The sequence below is a fragment of the Perna viridis genome, chromosome 7, assembly GCF_037379345.1.
Source record: "Perna viridis isolate PV_CMFRI_1.1 ecotype Kerala chromosome 7, ASM3737934v1, whole genome shotgun sequence".
In the NCBI taxonomy this organism is placed as follows: domain Eukaryota; kingdom Metazoa; phylum Mollusca; class Bivalvia; order Mytilida; family Mytilidae; genus Perna; species Perna viridis.
In genome coordinates this window covers 39,364,839-39,378,399 of record NC_142451.1, presented here as the reverse complement: position 1 = coordinate 39,378,399, position 13,561 = coordinate 39,364,839, and the positions used below count along the sequence as shown (strand labels likewise).

At 34.3% G+C, this 13,561-nt stretch overlaps 1 pseudogene; it reads right to left on the bottom strand.

Moving 5' to 3' along the window:
* Positions 1-539: 539 nt before the first annotated feature.
* On the bottom strand, positions 540-5,161 carry LOC148612648 (carbohydrate sulfotransferase 1-like; annotated as a pseudogene).
* Between the last annotated feature and the right edge of the window lie 8,400 nt (positions 5,162-13,561).

The window sequence follows — 13,561 nt, the reverse complement described above, 5'->3', positions numbered from 1 at the left end:
AACATTGCGCGCAGTTGCACGGTGTTCGTCATTAATCCCAGCTTGAACTTACTAGGTTTTAAACATGAACTTAGCCGTCATGTCTGCTTATGAGTTTTTAGTACTAATACTGGATTCGTGATAATATGAAATTTTTTCCTTCTAAATATTTTGAAAAAAAAGCTTTATTTTTTTTTGAGGAAATCATGTTTTACTTGTTGTTGGAACTTTTTTTTATTATTGTCAATTTCAACAGATCTGTATACAATACGACATTCCTGTAAGCGCGGATATGCGGGATGCATGTACGGGACTTCATTTTTTAAAGTCGAAATTGCGAAATTTTAAACTTTTTGAAAGCCTTATGAACTCGCAATTTTTACTAATTAAACTGGTCTGGAGCTGGCATGTCAGTTAACTGCTAGTAAGCCTCAGTTTATACATTTGGGTAATTTATATTTTAAACTCAAAACATAAACAGATACAAAAAACACAAAAAAAATGTAAAGAAGCTCATAAAATCAAAGCTATGATAGATGGAATTTCATATGACCTTAAAGTCACACAAACAGTTTAAATTCTTCTAAATATTTTCTATACAATATTAGGTTGTTTTGAAGGATTGTGTTTGTATTGCTTATATTCCTGAAATACTGAACGTTTTCCATTGTAAGATAACCAAACTGCTTGTGTGTTGGCAGACAGATAGAATCAATCACAGTTTTGACCTCCATTGTCATGCTTTTCCTCCATTTCATCGAAGAAGCATATCCGTCATTTTTAAACGGATTGAAATCATTCTCTTTTCTTTTCCGGTGTCTTCTCGACCAAGATGATAAATCAGTTATGCGAGTCACGTCGTTTTGTATGAAGTCCAAACCTAAGAATTCAAAGATTTTCTTTGAAACATCAACAGAGTTTCTCGCTATGTGTTCTGCTGTTACAAATAAAATATTTTTTGGATAAATTTCTGATAGCTGTAGAATCCCTTTTCTATCTATATCCATCTTTCTACAGACTGCATCTGCCATAATTTTTAAAGAGGTTGTATTCATAGCTTTTTCATATTTTAGTCGACGAAATTATGCCCCTAGGATCTCTATACAGGTATACTACTTTCAATTCTTTATTTACTGCCAACAATGTTTTAAGATTGCTCGCTGTAATTCGTAACGTTTTTGTAAACCTGACATTTGCACCTAAGCAAAGCTTCTTGAGATTTTTAATATCATATGATTTGAATTTTCCCATGTTAAGCGTACATGAATGTCGGCTTTGCATACTTGACGTCAGTTTGGATAGTGCCTTATAATCACAATGATAAAGTTTGTTTAGTAGAGTAGTGGCATCTGTATCATCGATTCTGTAAGAAATAAAATCGCATTTTTTATGACAATAAGTTCCAAAACCTTCTGCAAAAAACACAATCAAAATTGTTTAATCACAGTCCCTTGGGTTAAGGATTATTTTTTGTGGAGGATTAATTCTGAAAACATCAGTAAATCAATTTGATTTTCTCTTTTTATATCACACTCAACAGCAAGAACAAAGACAAGGCTTTATAGGTTACAATAGCGCAATTATGTCTCCTCGGTATTCAGCCAGATCTTTACCCCAACATGCAGTCCAGTGGAAAATACAGAAACGTTCACGAATGATGGATAATAAAAAAGATACTTTCATGAAAATTTGTACGAACAGTAAGGAACCAAAAGTATCGAATTTAAAAGCTAGCAGCCCATGTATGTATATTTTATGGAACACTTAAGGCTTAGGGTGGCTACTGTAAATTGATGTTTGAAAAAGTATCCCCCTTTTTGAACCTTAATTTACGAGCAGAAACTCCGCATGACATGATGGTTTTTATTTCAAAATTTAAAAGCTATATGGGTGTCTTTTAGCAACATTGCGTTAGATTAGAGAAATTTCACCCGGATCTATTTTTAGATTTTAGTTGAAACGAGGAACCCCCCCCCATACGGAAATTGCATTATGATTAATTGCGCTTTTGTATCCTATGCTACGTCACAAAAATTCTGCATAACCACTCTATTATAGTGTGCGCTATACAGTTACATTAAGGCGCAGTGTTTCGCACACCAAGTTACCCCCGTCAAATTTTGTAAAACTTAAAAGTTGAAATTTGGTGGATATGTAATGGTAAACAGGTGTAATTTAAATTCAGATTGGTATCCGGAACGTTTCAGTCTCCTGCGGTATTAGGTTCTCTCCTCAGCATCAGATGGCTGATTTCCGAAATACTTTATTTCGCACGGACTTTTGGAACTAAAATTGTGAGAGAATGAATCGAAAAGGGTCTTATTATTTTTACCCTTTTTCAACCTACTCCATGCATGCTTTCATCCTGTGGTAGTGTCTAAGTGCTTGATATTTTATAAAACATAGTAATTGGCTGTCATTTGTTGAAAGGCATTCCTGATTTGTACTAAAACTCAGTAATATTTTTTTTCTCAGTATGTTACCATGGCTACTGGATTTTATAACAATAATCACTAAATTACTTGTAAATGACTTGAACCTCCACACACCAAGGATTTCAAAAATATGCACTTTTTTAAGACAAAACACTAGAAATTTCTGTGCGGACTGCCTCAACAAGCTATTTTCAACAAAATGAGACAAAATTTTCAGAAATGACCTAACTGTATTGTACTACCATACACATGCCGGAAAGATTATAATCTAAAGGCACAGATCTATAGGTTTTGACAAGACGGTTTTTAGATTTACGTCAGCAAATGCCCCATGTTAATTAATTTTCAAATACAACGTAGGGTTTTAAAACCATTGGACATTATTATTTCATATAAGCCAAACCTGGAAAAATGGGTTGGTCAAATATCATCGGAAGGACTGGTGCCAAGATGTCTTAATACTACAGTTTCTTTATATAGGTCTTACAAGTCTCATTTGCGACAAACGTGATGACTTTTCATTCAGAATTGTCACCTTTCCTTTCATCTGTGGCAACATCCCTTCGGCACATGCGTATGGAGTGTTCATATCACAACTCATACGTTATGCCAGAGCTTGCCGAAACTACGCAGACTTTTTGTATCGCGCTAGAACTCTAAAAAATAGGCTTCTGGAACAGGATTATTTTGCTACAAGATTGAAGTCATCACTACAGAAGTTTTATGGTCGTCATCATGAACTCGTGGATCGTTATGGTGTATCCATCTGCACCATGAAAACTGATTTATTCAACGGGTCATAGTTTTCCTTTCCTCGTTTGTCTACCCCGGACTTGACTTTTTATGAGCAACTCGGCGGGTGTTTCTAGAAAAGCAGAGGACGCTTACCCTACCGGTGCACCTGGTCCATGCTCCCATTTTTTAGTGGAGTCCGATTTGCTTTTGTTACTATGAATGTATGATTTTAGTTACTTTATGTTCTTTGTTGTGTATGTCTGTTTTCCATGTCTGGTCTTTGTCCCTGGATTACATTCTTTTAATTACCGCTATAACCTTGGTTCCCTTGATTACTCTCTCAGTTAATATTTGATCCAGAATTTTTACTGTAAATTTCTGCTTCCGGCCTATTGATCAAATATTCACACATACTTAATCACATAGTGCAATGGTATAATTTTTCCACCTGAATGACTTCGTGGGGTTTCTAGTGAGGGCAACAAGGGTATCACCTAGTAAGCTACTCTCCTTGTAGTTTTTTTTGGTGTAAAATCTGATATATTTATAAATGTATGTTCATCACAAGTCTATCTAGCTATACTTTAAGAATGAGCAATATATGAACTTACGAGTTTTAGCCTCGTGGTTTGAGCAGTTACCATACAAATAACAATTATTTTGAAATGCACAAGTGCATACATGTATATAGTAAAGTTACATTGCGAACCCGTCATTGTTTCTTCAGAACGTATAAAACATATTTTGGTAGTACAATACCGTTAGGTCATTTCTGAAAATTTGGTCTCAATTTGTTGAAATAAAGCTGTTTCAAGGCAGAAATTTCTAGTGTTTTGTCATAAAAAAAGTGCATATTTTTGAAATCCTTGGTGTGCGGAGGTTCAAGTCATTTATAAATAATTTAGTGATTATTCTTATAAATCTAGTAGCCATGGTAACGTACTGAAAAAATATTACTGAGTTTTAATACAACTCAGGGGTGCTTTTCCAAAACTAACAGCCAAATACTGTTTTATAAAATATCAGGCACTTAGACACTGCCACAGGATGAAAGCATGCATGGAGTAGGTAGAAAAAAGGTAAAAAATAATAGGACCCTTTTCGATTCATTATCTCACATTTTCAGTCCCAAAAATTCGTGCGAAATAAGATATTTTAAAAAATCAGCCATCTGATGCTGAGGAGAGAACTTAATACGGCATGGAATGAAACTTTCCGGATACCATTCTTCATTTAAATTACACCTGTTTATCATTACATATATTACATATCTCTATGCATAAATGCTTAACTACATTTAAACAATATATCCACCAAATTTCAACTTTTAATTTTAGGTTTTACAAAATTTGACGGGGATAACTTGGTGTGGGAAACACTGCGCCTTAATGTAAATGTATAGAGCACCCTTTGCATGACTTTTGTCTGTACAACATATATGACAATGAATAGAAGCTTATCAGTATTATTATTATTACTGGTACAGCAAGGAAAACATGTAAAAAAACATGCCTTCGCTGAGAAGTTTTTGAAGTAGGCTAATTTTAAAGAAAGTGATTTATCAATAAATCAGTTTAAATTACATGTAAGTGCGACTGGAATTTTCGTGATCAGGTAAAATTAGAAACAAAATAGCCGGTGTATTCATTTGTATTAGTTTGAGAAAAGAAACTTTCACAAGTAAATTATTATTTGAGGATTTGAATACATTTAAGTAACGTATATTACTTTTGAACTTTGTAAATATATAGTGGTATGTACGTTTCTCGTCTAAAAACCCAGTCACAAAAATATAAATCGTAATAAAATATTTTCGATCATTCTTGAGAATGTAGAGGACATGTTTTATTATTGTCGAAGTACTCATGTTTAGCTATCGACCAGAAGGGTTCATAAAAGTAGAATGTGTTTTCTCTGCATCCAAAAATATGCCCAACGAAGGTAGCTTCACTCCTCATGTTTGCAAATAAAAGGACATCTGTATGGAAGCTGCTTGTTTTTAATGGACCCATTTTCTCTGAAATTAAAAAAAAAATTAATTCTGTGTGCTAACCGACGAATATACATGGTTACAAAGGTTTCAGATACAGGGACTGGTATTTTAGTCCCTATATTTGAATGTGTATCTAAGCGATCCTTTTTCGTGCATTTTGATTGGCAATGGCAGTTAATTCAATGTAATGTCTCTTACTTTTCCAATGTATGCATTCAATTAAAATTTTTATATTTAAATTTTCATGATCCTAAGTGCAGCAAAAATGTTAGAATGACTGAAAATATATGTTGTGATTTTGTAAGTATATTTTTGATTATAATGAAATTAGTTACTTTTTTCTATTACTATATTGAATGGCATGTTGAATTATTTAAAAAAAAAAAAAAACCACCGAAACTACCCATGTAATATATAAATTACAGACATTATCTCAGTCAATACGCTATATGTCGACCCGTTTTAATATATTGACATCGGGCTTCGTCCTGGTTAATGTAATCTAAATAGTCCATATATAACGTATGTCCATAATTAATCAATATTGCCAGAGTAAATATCATATTGCACGAGCTTTCGAGTGCAATATGATACTCTGCTAGGGCCAATATTCATTCATCGATACCCATTTATTATATAGTAATAAATTTTCTGTTGTTCCTGAAATATCTTTTAAACTGCTGTGATTTTTTCCTCATTGTTCTAATATTGAACTGGGTCCAATATATTGATATAAGCACTATTATTAACCAACTACCCAAATTACGTTAGAATATGCCGAAAACTGACCAATTGATATGAATTCAAACCGCTGCTCTATACGGGGCTAATGTGGACCAATGCATCATAACTTCAGGTCGTTTGACACCGCCATTTTGAATTAGATATTCTCAATTCATTATCCTGCTGGATTATTTATGCATATGTACCTAAACATTTATATAATTAACCAAACAAATAAGAAACTTAGAATAAGGTAAGAAAACATTATTTTGATATGGCATGTCATTCAAATACATTCACAAGCTCTAATGAGCTTCAGACCAAATATAAAGACATACATTATGTAACATAAACAAGACAAACTAGAATCAAAGGATGTGCATACAGAAAAAAATGAATCCAACATAACTACGATATGCAAACCAATAATTTATTACACCTGGCAACCCTATTGCAATGTTTAAAACAAAAAGCAAATTATAACTTCAATTGCACATTTGTATATCTAAAATGTGCTTTCAGAATTGTGTTATTACAGGAACTTTGATCATCAAGAGTAAAAGCTGTAGAAACACAAAAAATCTTTCCTTTTACACAAAATGGATATTTAAGACTGATTAATGCAAAGAAACCTACATGTTCTTGGTAAAATACGAAAAAATTAACACTTTTATGTTGTGGTAGACAAAAAAAAATAGTTTTCATAGAATTAAGTGTAGCGTTTCAGTGATGCGAAATGCTAATGGTCATATCAATCACAAATTTGTCTAGTAATGCAGTAGCTGATAAAATGTTTCTTTTCCCTAATTTCTTCATTTCTTCATCCCCATTCCCGTTTAATTTTTTGTTTAAAATTGATTGCTGTTCTCATCCTATTACTGCATGAAGTAGTTTGCGGCGTTAAACAACCAATTATCAATCAATCAATCAATCACGTAAAATCCGTATTTTACTTATTGCACAATCAATCACAGTCACGAATGTGCAAATGTTAAAAAAAAAAACAAGTGTGAGCAACAAATTAAATTTGTGCACACATTAAGTTCAGTGTACCCTTATTCATAAAATGATTGGCTTTATTGACGGATAAATTGATAGCTTTGAAATCAGAAATGTATATTTCAGCGCAGTGAATTCTGGATAGACTTGTTCCGGATATTATGATACGCACTCTTTTCAGGTTATGAATATAAACATTGAATATGATATTCTTACATGTATGTAGTACTCTAGCTAAAAGTTATGCAAAATGTGATTCATGGTTGGAAAGTATGCATATTTTTATTTAGTACGTTATAATAAACAGAAATTAACATGTGCTTTTTTTTAAATAACCCCTGTTTATAGGAGATATAAATTATGAAGAATGTTCTATAAAATTCAAAATTAAGGGAGACAACTCTGTAACAATGAAACACAACAGAAACGATTGAATTTTTAATGTGGATAATCTCCTTAGAGCAGACATATTGGAATGAATGATCGTTAATTACATAGACGCACAAAACAACATAATAACACAAATAAAAATGTGTATCTGTTGTTAAGGGTATATCATATAAAACAGGATTTGAGACTTTGCATAATTCTTACCAAGACTGATACTTAAAGGTGACATAAGTAGGTGTACCTGTTATTATCATATTCAGTTCTGTGTTATACATTGTTTTTAACAACAACGTTGCTAAAAATACCAGAACTAGAAATTTCATGAACAGGCAAGGCTTGTATCTTATTTTCATCGTTCTTAAGGCAATGACAATTTTTTCCTTCGTTATTTTCGTCATCAAACCTTATCTAAAGAGACCAAATCACCTCTGAAAGTAGATAAAAGACGAGATTTAACATGTGATCAGTATTTCTGTACACATAATTATTATCTTCAACTTAGTGTGGTCAGGTTAAGTGTTTCTGTACATCTCTATATGTACATAAATGGAGTCTTGGCAGGTTCAGCATTCATGTAAATCCCTAGAACAATTAGAGGCTGATCAGATTCAGCATCCCTGTAAATCCCTAAAAAACTAGAGTCTGCTCAGGTTCTTTCAGCATTTGGTGTCTGTTTTCCGTTACAAGCTCATACACTAAGATAAAAAAGCGTCAAACTTTAGTTGATTGATTGATTGTTGGGGCTTAACGTCCGAGCAGCAATATTTCGGCTATATTCAGGCGATGAACATGAAATGATGATGAAATGAACATAAAATAATGAGGATGAAATGAAAAAAGGGATGGGACACAAGGATAATAGGGTCGGCACATTTTGATTGCGACTAGAAAAAAGGGAAGGATGGGTGGTGTCGGGCAATTTAGCCTCCTGTGGCAGAGCGCAAAGGTTCCTACTCCTATCGAATACCACAGCAGGGTTCTTTAACGTGCGAGGAACGTGGCATTTTCCCAACACGGTGCACCACTATGGTTTGCGGTCAGGTTTTCCGTATTATAGCCTGACAACCCCAGCATGTAACACGCCAGGGGTACCCCATTCCACCACCTGGGGCACACATCCCAGTTGCTCTGTGGGCAGAGCGCCTAGCCCCTGGCTAGGTTTCTGAGCACTATTTAGCTAAGCACTGCTGCAGGCTATTCTTTTGTTACCCGGACCTGCACGGGGCTAATAAAAAAAACAAAATCTCCAATATACCTCTTTACTAGTTAACAAACTTCAAGTAGGCTCTTTTAACACATGTTATGCTGGCATGTCTTCCTAATGTTTGGTTTAAGTCCCTATTTTTGCCGTGAAATTATTACCTTTCGGAACTATATCCATACTCAGTAACTGTTCACACGATGAAAATATGGAAATTACTTTTGATAACAGGAAGCACCGCGACGTTAAAAATAAATTTTATAATCTACGGTAAATGTTTTAATTTCCCTTAAGATTCCCCAATATGCCGACAAGAAATGTCATGTCCCGGAAGTAACTAAAAATAAAAAAAAAAGATGTATGTAGTATGGATTACGTTATGACAGTATTTACTGTATGCGTAGTCCAGGTTTATGTGCAATAGTGCAGCATGTATTTCATTTAAAATAAGTGCATTTACATGTATGTCTTTGGACATAAAGGAATTTATGATGTAAAGCATATCATATTCATATGCGCTTTAAAGCACATGCAAACTATTTTCCTTAGTATTTGTTTATACAGTCATGGCCAAATAAGGCAGCGCAATGTTAATTGGTCAGCCAATCAAAGAATAGGAGACAGCCGCGCGTTTTTCTGCCTGTACAGTCTGATCAGTCGTTTGCATACGCAAGCGCCATTTTGGTGGAACAAAACTTTTTACAAGCCTTTTGCATTGGTGGAGCGAATCTTTTTTACAAATTAGAAGTTGAGTATCTAGTGTATAAATTTTACAAGCCTTGGTCATTAATACCTATTAAAGGCAGCAGATCGTAATTACCCCCTTTTATTATAATGAAAGTTCTGATCCTGGGTCATTCCTTCATTTCACGTTTGGATAATTACTTGGCCACATCTAGACAAGCAGACTTTTGTGTGTCATACAGCGATTTTGGTGTATATTTGGACGGCACTCTGGGAGGGGACATAACCAGGGTCAGATACAGAGGGCTGCCTATGGTTCATTACATAAAACCAGATATAGTTGTGCTACAACTTGGGTCTAATGATTTGTGCAAGGAGAAATCTGTAAACGATGTTGCCCGGGAATTGAAGCAGTCAGCTTGAAACAACTTGAGGTTGCTCAAATTATTTTGATGCAAGTTTTATTCAGGATAGAACTCACAAAACGGATCCGGTATGACGTCGATACGAATTGGTTTAATGGCAGGATTGAATAATAGGGAACGTGGAAAGATGTTCGAGAAATGCCCGTAATGCTGCATATGGCAAGGGACAACACTACTAGACTATTTTTAAAAAAAAATTATGGTGACAATTAAAACATTAATGCAACAACTTCGAAATATTTTGTTACATGTATGTTAGCTTGTTTTGATATTAATAAAAATTGTCCATTTCAGTAATTTTCTGCATATTAATGCATGAGTAAAATGATTTTTACAGTAACAACCTGCATGTGTATTCCAGGTTTATGTGCAATAGTGCAGCATGTATTTCATTTAAAACCTATAAAGTCCAGGTGAATGTTCATGGATACATGTAGTTTATAGTATTTACATATATGACATAATACACATTACTTTATTAATAATTTTCCACTTAGGTTTGATGCGCTTGTGAAAGAGTAATCAAAGGAACCAAGGTTATAGCGGTAATTAAACGAATGTAATCCAGGGACAAAGACCAGACATGGAAAACAGACATACACAGCAAAGACCATAAAGTAACTAAAATCATACATACAAAGTAATAAAAGCAAATGAGCAACTCGGACTCCACTAAAAACTGGGTGCATGGACCAGGTGCACCGGTAGGGTAAGCGTCCTCTGTTTTTCTAGAAACACCCACCGAGTTGCTCATAAAAAGTCAAGTCCGGGGTAGACAAACGAGGGAAGGAAAACTATGACACATTAAACAAATCAGTTTTCATGGCGCAGATGGATACACCGTAGCGATCCATGAGTTCATGATTACCATAAAACTTCTGTAAGGATGACTTCTTGTAACAACATAACCCTGTTCCAGAAGCCTATTTGTTAGAATTCTAGTGTGATATAAAAAGTATGCGTAGTTTCGTCAAGCTCTGGTATAACGTATGAGTTGTGATATAAACACTCCATACGCAAGTTGCAACATATGAAAGGAAAATTGACAATTCTGAATGAAAAGTCATCAGGTTTGTCGTAAAGTTTGGTCAAAATCCTGTATAGTCCAGGTGGGCATACTTACAGTACATGTATATTAACCTGAAGAGTCCAGGTTTATGTAGTTTTAAGTAAAAAGCATTTATTTCATTTAAAGTCTGTATAGTCCAGGTTTATGCAGTTTCAAATACCACTGTTACAGATAATTCAATTAAAGCCCTATAGTCCAGGTTGATGTTCATGTCCAGTATGTAGCTTACAATACTTAGAAATAATATTTATTCACAGTCCTGGTTCGTAGATAATTCACCACTTCACAGTATAGTTTAGATTTATTTGCAATTACAATGAATACAATATACAGTGTGGTCTTAGACTAGGTGTACAGAATACATTGTACATGTACAAAGTAAAAACAAAAACATCTCGTGTATGGTCGAGTTATATGGTGGTTATATGGGAAATGTAAGCTTGCTTTTAAGGATTTGTATTCACTATGTGTAAATATATAATATTATTTATTAAACATCTGCTTACATTACAGTATAAATTTCAATTGGTTAAGATTGCAGCATAATAGCTTTAACATACTATAAGGGTATTAATGCATTTAAATACTAGTAGGTGTATTTTGGAAGGATTAGAAAGGGCAGGTCACAGGCCTCTAGTAAGAAGTGTAAGGCTCCCCAAAACCCTCCCTTGGTTGTAGACATGCAAGCTTGAGTAGTTAATCTGTCTTCTCGTTCAGTACACATATCTCAGCAGAAAAGGAAAAGGCCAAGCCGAATGTCCACATACAGTCAAAGTGAAGATTTCTTGTCAGATCAACAGCCCAGACACAGTCTTAAAGAGATGAAACGCAGGTATCAGAAGGATACCTCTAGTTCAGATATGGAGGTATCTGTACCTGAGTCGGATGACTCGGATCGAAAGGATCTTTTCACAGGTGAGATGGGAAGTGACAAACAACTTCAAAATTGCTTACCCTCTATAGGGATATCAGATTTAGTTCCAGATCCAGATATAATTACAAATAAAATCAAGCAAAATAAATTCATTGAATTCATTGAATTCATCGGTCAGTAAATGATTTTATTCAAGATGAGTTTGCTAAGGTGTCATATAGATGATGCTTTATCCATAATTAATAATGAGTTCTTAAAAAGCCTCCAAAACCTGTTCCACATGACTCTTTTTGTAGTAGTTTATCAAAAGCATTAGAATACCTGGGTTATGACAAAAAGCTCTATAAATCCCACAGCTTTCGAATTGGGGCAGCAACAGCAGCTCATGCAAGAAATATTTCAGATGATAGGATAAAATACATGGGGAGGTGGCGGTCTGGTTCCTACAAAAAGTACATAAGAATCCCGAGCATAAGTTAAAAGGGGGTTTATTTCATGTTTTTATATTCCAGACTGAGCTGAGGCAGCTGGGAGTGGAACAAGTATAAATTATTTAAGAATGAATTAGGACAAAACAGACTGTTGCGTGATTCACTAGATAACTAGATGGGTAGATTGATACAAGTATCTGTTATCTTTTGTTGCTAATAAAAGCTTTGTCTGACTTAGGCGGCCAGAGCTTTACTTAGTTTTTTACATGTTCATTTCAAATTAATGTACATACATGTATATTGCAAGACTGTCTTAGGCGGCTAGGTTACTTACATGTACATGTCCAATATGATTTATGAAGTCAAATATAAATATGAATGTTGATTTGCTTAATGGACAAGATTATCCTAGACTGAATTAGGCAGCTAGATCACTCTTAATAAGTATGTTGGAATTTAGTTAAAAAATAGGGTGTGCATAGTCTGACTTAGGCAGCTATTATACTCAGAATCATTGGGATGTGATCGATGGTGCATGTACATGCATGTAAAACGAGGAGCTAGACTGGCTTAGGCAGCTAGCAAAACGTAGGAATAAGCATATAAATACAAAACAATTTCATTATGATATCTAATGCTTAGTTTCAAACTGTATTATTGTCTTTTCAAGTATTTGTGAACTGGTGGGAAGTGGTGACAGAATACAGATAATATGCACAGGAACATGACGTTATGTCACTTTTCGCCAATCACATACACATTGTTGCGAGCTAGCGCTGGAACCAATTGGCATACGGTTTGAAAATCGAAAAATTAATATGAGTAAAGACACAGATTTCGTATAAATGAGAATTTCAGAACACAATGCGGAGCAGAAAATTTGGCGGCTGTAGAATACATGGAAAATTATGATAAGGCAGTATTTGTGTAACAAAACATAAATCATTATACCATTCATTTTCTTATCTAAATGTAGTTGAATATAGCAAGAATTTCATTGTTAATGTATTCAGACTGGCTTTAGGCAGCTGACTTAGATGTTTGAAAGTAGAGTTGTCAGCTCCAAGATATATGAGGCAAACTTGGGTGGCGGGATGATTGTTTTGCAAAATGGTTTCCCGTCGCAAAACAAGCAGTGTGGCCAAATTTTTACATACATGTGCCACCTTCGCTGTTCCTTAAATCCATATGGTAGGATTATTTGATAGATTTTGATTCTTCGATAAAATTCACAGTACGTTTATGCTTAATGTACTATTCTTATAATTGCAAAGTTTACTGTTTGTATATCATGTATAAATTTGGTAATTCCTATATTGATTTTTTTTCACTGTTATTGAACAAGAATTTAAATGAAATGCTAATTTTCAATCAATCAGTGTGATTTCGTTTAACAGCGAACCAGCTTCGTATTCCTCATTTATCCCATGGAATTGAATATGGATGTTGAGTCTTAATGGCATACCACTGTCGGAGGCATCCCACTTACATGTACTACATGTAGTTATGATGCATACAGTGAGAATCAAATCTAATGAAAATGGTATGCTACTGTCGTCATCATACATATGAGTACATGTACATGTACAATCATGTATATATGTATATGCTTCTTGGATTTTG